This window comes from Lissotriton vulgaris, chromosome 6 (assembly GCF_964263255.1).
Source record: "Lissotriton vulgaris chromosome 6, aLisVul1.2, whole genome shotgun sequence".
Taxonomy (NCBI): Eukaryota; Metazoa; Chordata; class Amphibia; order Caudata; family Salamandridae; genus Lissotriton; species Lissotriton vulgaris.
The window spans coordinates 1,901,879,910-1,901,894,265 of record NC_141694.1 but is presented as its reverse complement, the minus strand read 5'-3'; the positions used below and the strand labels follow the sequence as shown (position 1 = coordinate 1,901,894,265).

Genomic DNA, 14,356 nt, shown 5'->3' with positions numbered 1-14,356 from the left:
CGCAACTGAACGCTGTCATCCCCAAACGCTTCCAAGCTTGAGCTGATTCCACCCAGTCAACAACGAAGATTAAGCGCCGGTGAAGACCAGGTACGGGATGCTTGTTCTACACGGTGCTATTGCTGAGGAGCAGATGCGTTCCAGGACAGCCAAAATGGCAGCGGCGCTGAAACGCACAACCGGCGAACCCGCGGCTGGCGCTGCCAGTGCCCCATTCCATTAAGACCGCGTGGGACCTGGGGAAGGAACACTAAGCCGCAAAGCAATGGAGGTGGAAAGGAGAGTGACACAGCTGGGGGAGGACCAGCGAGTAGGGCGTTGTATGAGACTCGAGACGCTGCTGCACACCACTCCAGAAGGCGCGAAACAGGACCAACATCTCCCACCGGTTCATGCCTACCGGACAGGGGGTGCCCTAGTGCCGACGTGATCTTACAACGACGACAACAACACACGGCACACCCACACCGGACACTGCGTTGAGCAAATATGTGGCTCGGTGGAGATCCAAATGCATAGACCCACAGTTCTAGGGGCGGTTGGTGCGCAGCAGCAACGCAAAAGGACGGCGACCAAGCCAACGACCTCAACGAGCCCACAAATTATTAGCCCCACTGCGTCTCCTGGTGAAATGGGGAAACCCGACAAACAGTAGTCAAAACTGCCCTTCGAGACCAGGAAGCAGACGACGAAACCTGGATCTGCTCTGGATGCCGACGGAGAGCAGGTACTGGGGGACGGCGCCAACATGGAGACGGTGCTACGGGCTATCCAACAGAGCCTGCAGGATATGAATAACAAAATGGACAATGTCGTGGCGAGGGTGGATACTCTGACGGCGAGATTGGAAAACCACGAGGAGAGACTGGTGGAGGCAGAGCAAAGGATCTCCGCGGTGGAAGATCAATCCAGGGATACCACAAAAGCATGCAGTGCCATCGAAAAGACCCTAGAAACCCTGAAAGCAAAGGTGGAAGACCAGGAAGCGAGGTCCCGCCGCAACAACGTACGTATCTCGGGCCTGCCGGAGTCCATCAACACTGGCAAGATGGAAACGTACGTGGAAAACATGTTGAAGGACATATTTGGGGCTGGGAGCTTCTCGGACGTTTTCCTGATCGAACGCGCGCATCGTTCCGTGGCCCCCACCCCAAAACCACGGGCTACGCCTCGAATGATCATTGCCCGAGTACTTAACTACAGAGACAGGGATACTATACTCAGGCTTGCAAGGGAAACAGGCGCTATTAACTATCAGGGCAACACGCTGGAGTTTTACCCTGACCACACCATGGCGGTGCAGCTGGCACGGAAGGAGTTTGCTGCTGTAAAAAAGAAGCTTCGAGAACTGGAAATCGGGTATGCGATGTTATACCCAGCAAAACTTAAAATTCTAACGGATGGCAAGCCGGTGGTTCTCACGACGGTGCAAGCTGCACAGGACTACGTCAAAAACCTTTCCAAACGCCGAAAAGACCGGGAGAATGCGGGCAGAATGAGCGACAACGACTGACAACTCTAATGGCGGACCTACGTGGATCACTGGATTTCTTCTTCAAAGATGGCTGCGGGCAGCAGACACTACATTTGGCGCGAGACTGTGGTTTGCACTCTACAAGGGTGCGGACGTTGCTGCAGACGAACATTAAGAGGAGGCCGTGCCTGGCAGTAACGCAGTGAGTACACTTGGTGATCCTCGAAGATGGGCCCGCGCACGAGGCCCATGTGATGATTGACTCAGGGTATATGGACAGCAGACTATGCTAAATGCGCTGCCATTGTGTGGACTTGGGACAGTGTCTATAAGGGCGGGTTGCGATGCCTGCAAATGTTTGAAGCCACGAGGGGAAATAGGGGAGGAAGGGATCGTCATGGTCCCATGTGGGGAGATGAGGGGGGAAAGGGGAGAATTCGGCATTGAAATTGTGGAGAACCGCACCTGTCCACATCCACTATGTGGATGGAGATGTGTGCCTCGGGCGACACCCCCAGGCGGGTGTACCCCAAATCAAGTTCTATTACAGTTCTGAAGTTATGGGGGAGATGGCTTTGGCAAAGTTTGGGTGCTGAAGTGGGATGAGGGGGGGTAGGGAAGTTGAGAATGGTTCAAATGTATGCACTGTGTCTGAGAAGCATTGCGACCTCTTTTGTTGCCTGTAAGGATATTGTTCAACTTGCACTCTTTGGCAGGAGGCCACACCGCTCACACGGCATGAGACTTAAACCGACCTCATGGTAATGGCACGCCCCTACACACTTAACTTTCTAACGTGGAACGTCAGGGGGCTGGGGACTCCAAAAAAGATAAGGCAAATGTTTGCGTACTTCGACAGGTTTAAGGTAGATGTGGCATTACTACAGGAAACACACTTGGCACCCTCTAGCACATCCAGGCTGGGGAACAAGTGGGCGGAATCCACCACTGGCTCAAACTACTCGACATACTCACGGGGTGTAAGTATTCTGATCAAGAAAGGGACTCACTTTAAAATCACAGACACGTACACCGACACAGGAGGACGGTATGTCATAGTGGTGGGCGAGGTGAGACAGCAGCGAGTGGCACTAGTGAATGTTTATGGCCCGAACGTGGACGATGCGGCCTTCTTTGAAAAGATGTGGCACAAAATAGCGGATATACAGGCAGACAACGTCATCTGGGGGGGTGATTTTAATGTCACACTTCACGACGGGCTCGACAGAGCTTCATACACACTTGAACAGCATACCAAGGCGAGGGAGATGCTGCTGGATGCAATGTCTGATTTACATGTAAGCGACATGTGGAGGATACTACACCCAGGGGAACAGGTAGCCACACACTTTAATGCGGCTAATAGGAGCTGGTCCAGGTTGGACTATTGGTTAGGCACGCAGGATATTATTGCATGGGTAGAGAAGATCACACACCTCCCGAGAACGCTGTCAGATCACGGCCCGGTTCTCCTACAGTTACGAATCCCACACTATGTCCCACCGCCGTACACCTGGCGGTTCAATGCACAGGCCTTGCGTGATCCGCTTTATGTTGACACCGTCATGAAAGCGATCACGGACTATTTCGAGCTGAATTCCCCCACAACGGAGCACCCGTGCCTCCTGTGGGAAGCATTCAAAGCGACAATACGGGGCGTCTGCATCAGCACATCCTCGGGGATATTAAAAGACATTCGTCACCAGTTAAAAAGGAGGGAGGCGATGATTCAGGAGCTGGAGCAGCGATACACATGCACTGGGGACACAGTACTACTGAGTGACATTCAGATATTACTGTCGGAGTACCATAAATTTGCTGAGGATGAGTTAAAATACATCTTCAAGAGGACAACGGCTAGGAGATATGGGGAAGGGGGACGGCCGGGCAGGGCCCTAGCGGAAAAGATTTGCTCAGGCAGAACACCACAGCATATAGCAGCAATACGAACTAAAGACGGCACACGCGGGCATGACATCCAGACAATCATGGGGGAATTTAGAGATACATATGGGGCACTTTATGAGGCAAGTACGCAAATACCACAGGAGGAATTGCTGGCATACATGGCTGACGTGGAGATCGCCTGGCTGGCAGATGGTCACAGGGACTATTTGGCACGGCCTATCACAGCACAAGAAGTTGTAGATACCATTAAAAGACTCCCTAACGGCAAAGCTCCGGGGCCGGATGGTTTCGTCATAGAATTTTACAAGACGTTTGCAGACATACTAGCACCGCACTTGGTGAACCTCTATGAAACCGCCCACGAAGCTCAAACACTTCCACCATCAATGAGAGAGGCGCTGATCATCGCTCTTCTGAAACCGGGCAAGGATGAAGAGCACTGTGATTCTTACCGCCCCTTCTCGCTAATCAACGTGGACACTAAAATACTAGCGAGCATATTAGCGGACAGACTAAAACCGCTCATGCCGCTGCTAATAAGACCGGACCAGGCAGGTTTCATTCCAGATAGGTCGACCACCCACAACACTCGCACCCTATTTGCTCTGGCACACTATTTGGCCCCGCACATAAAAGCGGTTGCTGTCTTACTAGATGCGGCCAAGGCGTTCGATACGATTGACTGGCCCTTTCTCCTTGCAGTCCTAATCCGGATGGGGTTCCCACCATTGTTCATTGGCTGGATAACAATGCTGTACTCGGGCCTCACAGCACGCATAAGGGTAAACAAACATCTTTCAGCCCCGATAGACATCAGGCGTGGCACCAGACAGGGATGCCCTCTGTCGCCAATGCTGTTTGCCCTCATACTGGAGCCATTGGCATGTAAAATACGGCAACACCACCACTATTCAGCAATTCAGCTCCCCACACGGCCCATACACATAGCCTTGTACGCTGACGACATGGTCCTTTACGTGAAAAATCTGGAGTTGCATCTTAACCCGCTACTGCGGGAATACATTAAATTCGGCCAACACTCAGGTCTCCATATCAACTGGAACAAATCCCTCGTTCTTCCGCTGACGGATGGTACCCAGCCCACTGTGCTGGATTACCCTCTGGAATGGCAAGATGAGCCGACGAGATACTTGGGCATTTGGTTCCACAGAGACCCGGAACTGGTCATCCGCACCAATTACGGGAGAGCCATATCGACGCTAGAGGATAAGGTCAAGAGATGGATTGGGCTACCGCTATCACTAGCAGATAGACTCGCCATAGTAAAAATGGTACTCCTGCCTAAATTCTTGTATTTATTCAATAACATACCTATCAAGCCCCCGGCAGAGGTGTTCCGTAACATAAAATCTCTCATGCTGTCCTTGATCTGGGCGGGGAAACAAGCTAGGTTAGAACTACAGACTCTGACACTGCCGTACGCTAAAGGGGGTTTCAAGGTGCCAGACATTTACCTGTACTATCTGTGTGCGCAGGCGCAATTCGCGCATTATTGGTTCCACAAGATACCATTTCTGACGCACGTTGCGGTAGAAAAAGGGGATGCTGATCCCATCCCACTGACGAGTATTCTAACGCATAAACGTCCCAGGTTGCATGACCATGACATCAATCCAGTGAACACCACGATCGAGGCATGGAGGACACTGAGTCGGATGGCGCAATGCACACCACTCTACGCCCCAACACTCCCATTAGCCCACCATCCGGCAATATCTGTCACACAAGAACAGGTAGGAATGGACCTTCTTAAGTGCGCTGGCATAGATACCCTAGGCGATTTGTATAGAGACGGGCAATTTATAACACTAGACAAACTGACATATATCCAAAATCCAACCCTGTTGTTCAGTTTCAACTATTACAGATTGCAGAGGGCGGTGAAAGAGCACTATCAGACATTCCCAGCAGAACCACAGACACTTGCACCATTGCACCTCGTGCTCACCACCCCCTCGACATCTCACTTGGTGTCTAGATTGTACCGCAGCGCGCAAACTAGCATGGGGGGTAACACTTCAAGAGCCAGGGAGAAATGGAGCGCAGCACTGGCGGATACCCTCACAGAAGAGGAATGGGAGGCTTCCTGCATGCTAACAGGGATGCTGACACCGAACGGAAATCTTAGGCTCATCCATTATAAATATTTGCATCACATGTATCATACGCCTGAAAGACTACATAGATATGGCCTGAGGGATAACTCCAACTGAACTAGGTGCGGGCAGGAACACGCAGATTTCATACATTTGGCATGGCACTGTGATGCGGTAGCACAATACTGGGATCAGGTGGTACAGACCATCAACACTATCTTGGGGGCCACATTACAATGTACAGCAAAACTCTGCCTACTGGGGTTGGTGCCAGAATTGAGAGCGCGGCGACGCAAACTGTGTGTGATCGCACTACTGATGGCGAAGAGGAGAGTATCCTTGCACTGGAATAGTAAGCTGAAGCCAAAGGTGAAAAACTGGTTAGAGGACTTGGCCTATTGCAGAGATACTTTAGTCACATACGAGGAGGAACTACCTGCGGGGTCCCGTCCCAGAGACTATTGGGAACCTTTCAGACAATATCTGGTGTCAGTGGCTTCTGATGATGATGCGTGCTGAGCGCACACCTATTACAGGTCTTCTGCAACTCTGCGTGGTGCATTACGGAGCAATGAGGGGGGGAGAATGTTGTGGCACAGTGCTTTGAGTTTTAAAGGGGGTTTTTGTTTTGATGTTATATCGTTCCCCTAGGTTACAGGGGTTCCTACTGTAAAACATGAAAACGTAAGACTGAGAGAGCATATATACCATACTGTTGCATTGTCAAATAACAAGCCTACCTTCACACAGGAAACTCGCCGCCGAACCTATGGTTGTCGGCTGAAGGGCTGTGTATGAACGAACCTCTGATTATGTAACCTGGCAACATGGACAGCCGGCCTTATCAGGTTGTAGGCGATATGTTTGTACTTTTTCTATGACAATGTGCAATAAATGTCTTACACAAAAAAAAAAAGGTTATCGTGCATGCTACCTGTGTGAAATGTTATAATGCCTCATGGTTATGTCATAATGATTATGTATTTTAAGACGGACACGGCTGAAGAGCCGCACTATCTGCAATGGCGCACCTACTGTAATGTTGAATTGTTTTCTTTTAAAAAAAACAAAATTCCAATAAACAGAGTTGACAAAAAATAAAAATAAACACGACCTCTGGTCCACACGTGTGCACATTGACATAAATACGACCGCTGGTCCACACGTGCACACACTGTCATAAACATGACCTCTGGCCTACACGTGCATGCATGGTCATAAACACGACCTCTGGTCCACACGTGTGCACAGTGACAGAAACATGACCTCTGGTCCACACGTGCACGCATGGTCATAAACACGACCGTTGGTCCACACGTGGCCACATTGACGAAAACACGACCTCTGGTCCACACGTGCACACACTGTCATAAACACAACCTTTGGTTCACACGTGCTCGCACTGTCATAAACACAGCCTCTGGTCCACACGTTCACGTATGGTCATAAACACGACTGCTGGTCTACACGTGCATGCAGTGTCATAAACACGACCACTGGTCTACACGTGCACGCAGTGTCATAAACACAAGCTCTGGTCAACACGTGCGTACATTGTGTGAAACACGACCTCTGGCCCCCACATGCACACACTGTCATAAACATGACCTCTGGCCTACACGTGCATGCATGGTCATAAACACGACCTGTGGTCTACACGTGTGCACATTGACGGAAACATGACCTCTGGTCCACACATGCACACACTGTCATAAACATGACCTCTGGCCTACATGTGCATGCATGGTCATAAACATGACATCTGGTCCACACGTATGCACAGAGATGGAAACATGACCTCTGGTCCACATGTGCACGCATGGTCATAAACACGACTGCTGGTCCACACGTGGGCACATTGACGGAAACACGACCTCTGGCCTAAACGTGCATGCATGGTCATAAACACGACCTCTGGTCCACATGTGTGCACATTGATGGAAACATGACCTCTAGTCCACACGTGCACACACTGTCATAAACACGACCTCTGGTCCACACGTGCACACACTGTCATAAACATGACCTCTGGCCTACACTTGCTTGCACTGTTATAAACACGACGTCTGGTCCACACGTGCACACGCTGTCATAAGCATGACCTCTGGCCCACACGTGCTCTCACTGTCATAAACATGACCTCTGGCAAACGCGTGCTCGAACTGTCATAAACACGACCTCTGGTCCACACATGCACATATGGTCAAAACATGAACTCTGGCCCACACGTGCTCGCACTGTCATAAACATCACCTCTGGTCCACACGTGCATGTATGGTCATAAACACTACCTCTGGCCCACACATGCTCGCACTGTCACAAACACGACATCTGGTCCACACGTGTGCACATTGACTGAAACACGACCTCTGGTCCAAACGTGTGCACATTGACTGAAACACGACCTCTGGTCCACATGTGTGCACATTGACTGATACACGACCTCTGGTCCACACATGTGCACATTGACTGTTACACGACCTCTGGTACAAACGTGTGCACATTGACTGAAATACAACCTCTGGTCCACATGTGCACGCATGGTCATAAACATGACCTCTGGTCCACACGTGTGCACATTGACTGAAACACGACCTCTGGTCCACATGTGTGTGCATTGACTGAAACACGACCTCTGGTCCACACATGTGCACATTGACTGCTACACGACCTCTGGTCCACACGTGTGCACATTGACTGAAACACGCCCTCTGGTCCATACGTGTGTGCATTGACTGAAACACGACCTCTGGTCCACACATGTGCACATTGACTGCTACACGACCTCTGGTCCACACGTGTGCACATTGACTGAAACACGCCCTCTGGTCCATACGTGTGCACATTAACTAAAACATGACCTCTGGTCCACATGTGCAAGCATAGTCAGAAACACGACCTCTGGTCCACACGTGTGCACATTGACTGAAACACGCCCTCTGGTCCATACGTGTGCACATTGACTAAAACACGACCTCTGGTCCACATGTGCAAGCATGGTCAGAAACACGACCTCTGGTACACACGTGTGCACATTGACTGAAACATGACCTCTGGTCCACACGTGTGCACATTGACTGAAATACGACCTCTGGTCCACATGTGCATGCATGGTCATAAACAAGACCTCTGGTCCACACGTGTAAACATTGACTGAAACACAACCTCTGGTCCACACATGTGCACATTGACTGAAACACGGCCTCTGGTCCACATGTGCACGCTTGGTCATAAACACGACCTCTGGTCCACACGTGCACGCATGGTCATAAACACGACCTCTAGTTGACGAAAACACAACCTCTGGTCTACACATGCACACACTGTCATAAACACAACCTTTGGTTCACACGTGTTCGCACTATCATAAACACAGCCTCTGGTCCACACGTGCACGTATGGTCATAAACACGACCGCTGGTCTACACGTGCACGCAGTGTCATAAACACGACCACTGGTCTACACGTGCACGCAGTGTCATAAACACAAGCTCTGGTCAACACGTGCGTACATTGTGTGAAACACGACCTCTGGCCCCCACATGCACACACTGTCATAAACATGACCTCTGGCCTACACGTGCATGCATGGTCATAAACATGACCTCTGGTCCACACGTGTGCACAGAGATGGAAACATGACCTCTGGTCCACATGTGCACGCATGGTCATAAACACGACTGCTGGTCCACACGTGGGCACATTGACAGAAACACGACCTCTGGTCCACATGTGCACGCATGGTCATAACAAGACCTCTGGTCCACACGTGTAAACATTGACTGAAACACGACCTCTGGTCCACACATGTGCACATTGACTGAAACACGACCTCTGGTCCACATATGCACGCATGGTCATAAACACGACCTCGGGTCCACATGTGCACGCATGGTCATAAACACGACCTCTGGTCCACATGTGCACGCTTGGTCATAAACACGACCTCTGGTCCACACGTGCACGCATGGTCATAAACACGACCTCTAGTTCACAAGTGTGCACATTGACTGAAACACGACCTCTGGTCCACACGTGCACGCATGAATGAATGAATGAAGTGGAATTTGTAACGGGCAACTATACCCAATGGGCGTCAAGGCGCCTAACTCAGAAAACTAGCTGAGGGCAATCAGATACAGGAGCTTACTGATAGGCTTTAATGAAACACCAGGTTTTCAAAGCTTTCCTGAAGAGATCAAGAGAAGGCTGTGATTTGATCTCCAGGGGAAGTGTGTTCCATAACTGGGGTGCCAGAATGGAGAAGGCCTTGCTCCCCCATCTAGCCTTCTTAGCGCGTGGGACTACCAGTTGGTTTAGCTCTAGAGAGCGCAAACATCTGTTCGGGACATACCTAGTGAGCAAGGATCCCAGGGCGTCAGCCGGGCCTGCCATCAGGGCACTGTAAGTGAGGCAGAGAAGTTTAAACGAAACTCTGGAGGGGATAGGGAGCCAATGGAGATTCTTCCTTGCAAAGGTCGCAGAGGACAGCCACGGCAGGGCCAAAACAAAACGCGCCGCTGCATTCTGTACAACCTGCAGGCGCTGCAGAAGGCCCTTGTTGGCCCCGGCATAGAGTGAATTACAATAGTCGAGCCTTGAGCCAACAAGAGCGATCACAACCTGCTTACGTGCCTGTGGGGAAAGATAATGAACGATTCTTTTCAGAGTCCTGATGACACCCCAGCAGGTGGCCACCGTCCTATTGACTTGAAGTTCCATGGAGAGCCGGGTGTCAAAGATGACGCCTAGGTTCCTAGCAGATTGTGTAGGAGTGGGGCAGATGCCTAAAGATGGAGGCCACCACTCACCTGACCACATGCCCTGGTCTTTGCCAAAGACCAGGACCTCTGTCTTGTCACCGTTCAACTTTAGGGTGATAAGACAGAGGTCCTGGTCTTTGGCAAAGACCAGGGCATGGCCCTAAACACGACCTCCTATCCACATGTGTGCATATTAACTGAAACACAACCTTGGTCCACATGTAAACGCATGGTCCTAAACACGACCTCTGGTCCACACGTGCACGCATGGTCATAAAGACGACCTGCGGTCCACACGTGCACGCACTGACATAAACACAACCGCTGATCCACACATGCACTTATGGTCATAAACATGACCTCTGGCCCACACGTGCTCGCACTGTCATAAACACGACTGCTGGTCCACACGTGTGCACATTGACGGAAACACGACCTCTAGTCCACACGTGCACGCATGGTCCTAAACACGACCTCTGTTCTACACATGCACGCATGGTCATAAACACGACTTGTGGTCCACACGTGCCCGCACTGTGAAACATAAGATCATTTGTGTCCATCTATAATGTTTTTGTGTAAAATGCGAACTCTTATCTGCATTTGCACACACCACTTGACCTATGAATGTACAAGATTTGACGACTACAGTTTGGTGACAGTGCAGATAAGATACCAAATATACTACCAAAGAAATAAAGGTTTACAAAACTTGCCATTCAGCACGGTATAAATCTGCGCTTCAGGCTCCTCCGCGCCGGCACTAAAGCACCTTGTGGGTGTTCTTTAGCACGAGGAGCTGGGAGCTATTTATGTACTCATCTTCCTTAGCCAGCTTCCCTGGGAGAGGTAAGCAGCAGCCCTACAGTGCAACCAGGGAAAGTCTACGAGTTTAGCCAGGGGTTGGTGCAAGGTAGCCTCATTGTATTGTAATGCTATTTGCTTCGACTAGCCATGGAACTTGCTCTCAGCCTCAGGTTAATAATAACGGGTGGCGCCGTGCTGTAATTAGCTAATTGATTTTTATTAAATTGCTCAATGTGTCTTTTTGAATAGAATTACACTCGGCAGCCGAATTGTAACCCCTAGCTATGTGTGAGTCCTTCCATTTCTGGTGCTTTCTGGCAATCTGAACATCTTCTTAGAGTTTCTTGTTAATCAAATGGGTGTAATTTCTAATATTTATATGTTTCCCTCATCTTCATTGCTTGATTTTGTCCGGATGACAGTGTCACTCATAGTTGTTGAAATGTCACTACTGACATTAAAAAAACGTCACACATAGCAATCTGAAACCTTGGCAGCTCTGCTGTGCACAGGACCTGTGCTCCACCCTTGTACCTCTGAATGGCAGGTGCTTCAAGGGTGGCAGGTGTCTGTTGAATAAAACCTAAAGCGCCTGGCACAGAGCACTGGCCCTGAATGAAGGTGCAGGAAAGAGTGTGGGTTCACAGATGAATGATCCTGTGGCCTGGCCCCACTCCTTCTCCAGGATTCTCTCTACACCCCTTTCTTCTCGCACCCCAACATTTAGAGCAGAGAGTGCTCCTCTGTCTTGCATCATGAAGGGTCTGGGCTTGTCTCACAATGAGATGTGACAGAGAGTGAGTGCTTAATTTGCATTTATTTATAGGTAAAGTGCTGTTATATAGTGCTGCAATCTACAGACTCTTGTCGCACAGGAATGGACACTTCATAATTGTCTGTGGCCTACCACACTCCCTAACACACACACACACACCCACACACACACACACACACACACACACACACACACTCATATTGTGTTACTCCATGGGCACTAGCTTCTCTGCTCTTTAAAAGAAGAGTAAATGATGTTTATCCACTGCTCCCCCAGTGGTGCCCCTGATAGCCTGGTACACAAGCTAGACCAGGCCAGAGATGCCGGAGCCCACACCAGGGCTACCAGATGCACCACGAGAGCAGCACCACCCACAGCATGAGAGGAGTCACAGGGCTGCTCAGGGACCCAGAGTGGACAGTGTACTGGAAACAAGGGACTGGTCCACCAGGGGAGCTTTGACTGCCATAGAGCTGCCAATCACAAGGCCCTCTGTTTAATGCACTGCAGTGTCAGTGCAGAGGGTTCAGTGGTACCTGTGGGCTCTGTCCCTCCTTCATTAAAGGGCCCCTGCTCCAGGTCTGGTGTCAGCTGCTGCAGCCTCCAGGTGCGGCTCCTGCCCGGGGCTTCCTGCTCGGTGACTCACGGTCAGGTGCAGGCACTCCCTCCCTCCCTCCCTCCCTCACACCCTTGCCTTCGTCTGAAGGAAGACTCCCAGTACTGGAAAGTCTATTGGCCAGGTTTATGGTACTTCCTCCCCAGGGTGTTCTGGTAGTTTAAATGTTTAGTAATCTCCCAATACCTGTGTATGGTACCCTTTTGGAACTTGCACACGTCACTTTTGTTTGTAACACACTGCTACCTCGCACATTTTTTTTTTTAGAGACTTGCACAAGTGCCACCTTTGCCTACGTAACGTTTGTTATTGTGCTGGAGTGTCTGCCTTTTATTGCAGTATTATACCTCTACTTGTGTTTTATACGTTTTTGTAACCTGCACCCTTATCACTTTGTTCTCCTATAATGCATCGATTGCTACCTCATGTATTTTGGTTGCTCACTAGTGTCACTTTTGATCCATGTAACTTATTGTTTGCTTTTGTATTTTGTTCCTGTATAGCATTATTGTTCCTTCTGTGAAGCGCTCTGACACCGAAGTCCGCGCTATATAAAATTGCATAAATAAGTAAATAAATAATAAATCCCTGCCTCCCTCCCTGTTTCATTTACTCGTTGCTGATGGGTCACGCATGCAGCCCTACAGTGTCACGCATCTCGCGGTCGGTGAACGTATTTGGTGAAATGCCCGCCTCGCTGCCCGTGTGTGTGTGGGGGGGGGGGGGGGGGGGGCTGTGGCGCCGACAGCTGATTCCAGCCACAAGCAGCCTCTGCTGCTTCTTTCCTCCCAGTCCTGTGGCTGGCATGGAGTTTTGTAACCGATCCCCCTCGTTATGTGAGCCTTCAGATCTCTTTCCGCAACGTGCCCTATCGTGTTAACCTATCCAGCCTTCGTGTCTTTCTGACCCTATCTATGTTAATCCCATCCGCTTCGTTGTGTGAGCGGACCCTGTTAGGCCTCTTTTGAACGACGGTGGGGCTTGCACGGCAGCCGAGTTGAGTCTATCAAGATGGCGACGAGTCTATAATGATGGCGACGAGTCTCACATGATGGCGACGAGGCTGCGGAGGAGGCGCCGGACGGTTTTTGACCCCGTGCTTCCTCTGTTCCTTGGGCGCCGCGGGACCCACCCCAGGCTGCCCCCGCCAGTCCTGGGCTGAGCTCGCGCCCTCCTCGGACGGATAGAGTGGGCAGTGGTCCTTCCTCAGAGCCATCCGCAGCAGGCTTTCATCTCGCTGAGCTACCCTCAGCGGCGCTCCACGTGGGATGACAATGTGCGGGTCATAAACACGTAAACTGCATTTCTATCATTCCTAGAGTGTGCCCCCGGCCTGTGTTTTAGCGCCCATTGCACATATTTGTTATTGCATCCAGACACACAATTGACACAATAAAACCAGCCAAGACTATTTCCTTTGCCAATGGTTGTTAACTGTTAAAGATGAGGAAGAGCAATGTTTGTTGAACATGATTGAAATGGTGAGACTGAATAAACCTGGCTGCGGCCTTCGAGGGGGTTAGTCTTCACTGTGGACCAATCACGCCCACTCGTTCTTCCCTCCGAATCTCAGGCATCTGCATAGCTGAGCTTAATCTCTCTCCTGCTCAGCACCCCCTCTCACATTCCTCAACATGTGTTCACATCTCCTTTATTTCACCGCACCAAAGCACGGTTTCCACTTACCTTGTAAAGCACGGCATGTTCTTTCACCTTCGCCTCCTCAATATTTTGACAACCATGGGGTGTCACTCTGCCCCTCCCTCCCTCTCTGGGGGTGTCACTCTTCCCCTCTCTCCCTCCTTGGGGGTGTCACTCTGCCCCTCCCCCCCTGGGGGTGTCACTCTGCCCCTCTCTCCCTCTCTGCGGGTGTCATTCTTCCCCTCTCTCCCTCCT

At 50.6% G+C, this 14,356-nt stretch overlaps 1 protein-coding gene across 4 annotated transcripts in view; it reads right to left on the bottom strand.

Moving 5' to 3' along the window:
* LOC147709852 (NACHT, LRR and PYD domains-containing protein 12-like) overlaps nucleotides 1–14,219 on the bottom strand; it is a 410,205-nt gene extending 395,986 nt beyond the window's left edge. For 3 of the 4 annotated variants that reach the window (XM_086928300.1, XM_086928303.1, XM_086928302.1), the window contains exon 1: nucleotides 12,381–12,490. The gene's annotated coding sequence lies outside the window, so the exon portion shown is untranslated. Of the gene's footprint in view, nucleotides 1–12,380; nucleotides 12,491–14,146 lie in introns of those variants that run through there. The other variant, XM_086928301.1, reaches the window with a different exon arrangement.
* Nucleotides 14,220–14,356: the final 137 nt, after the last annotated feature.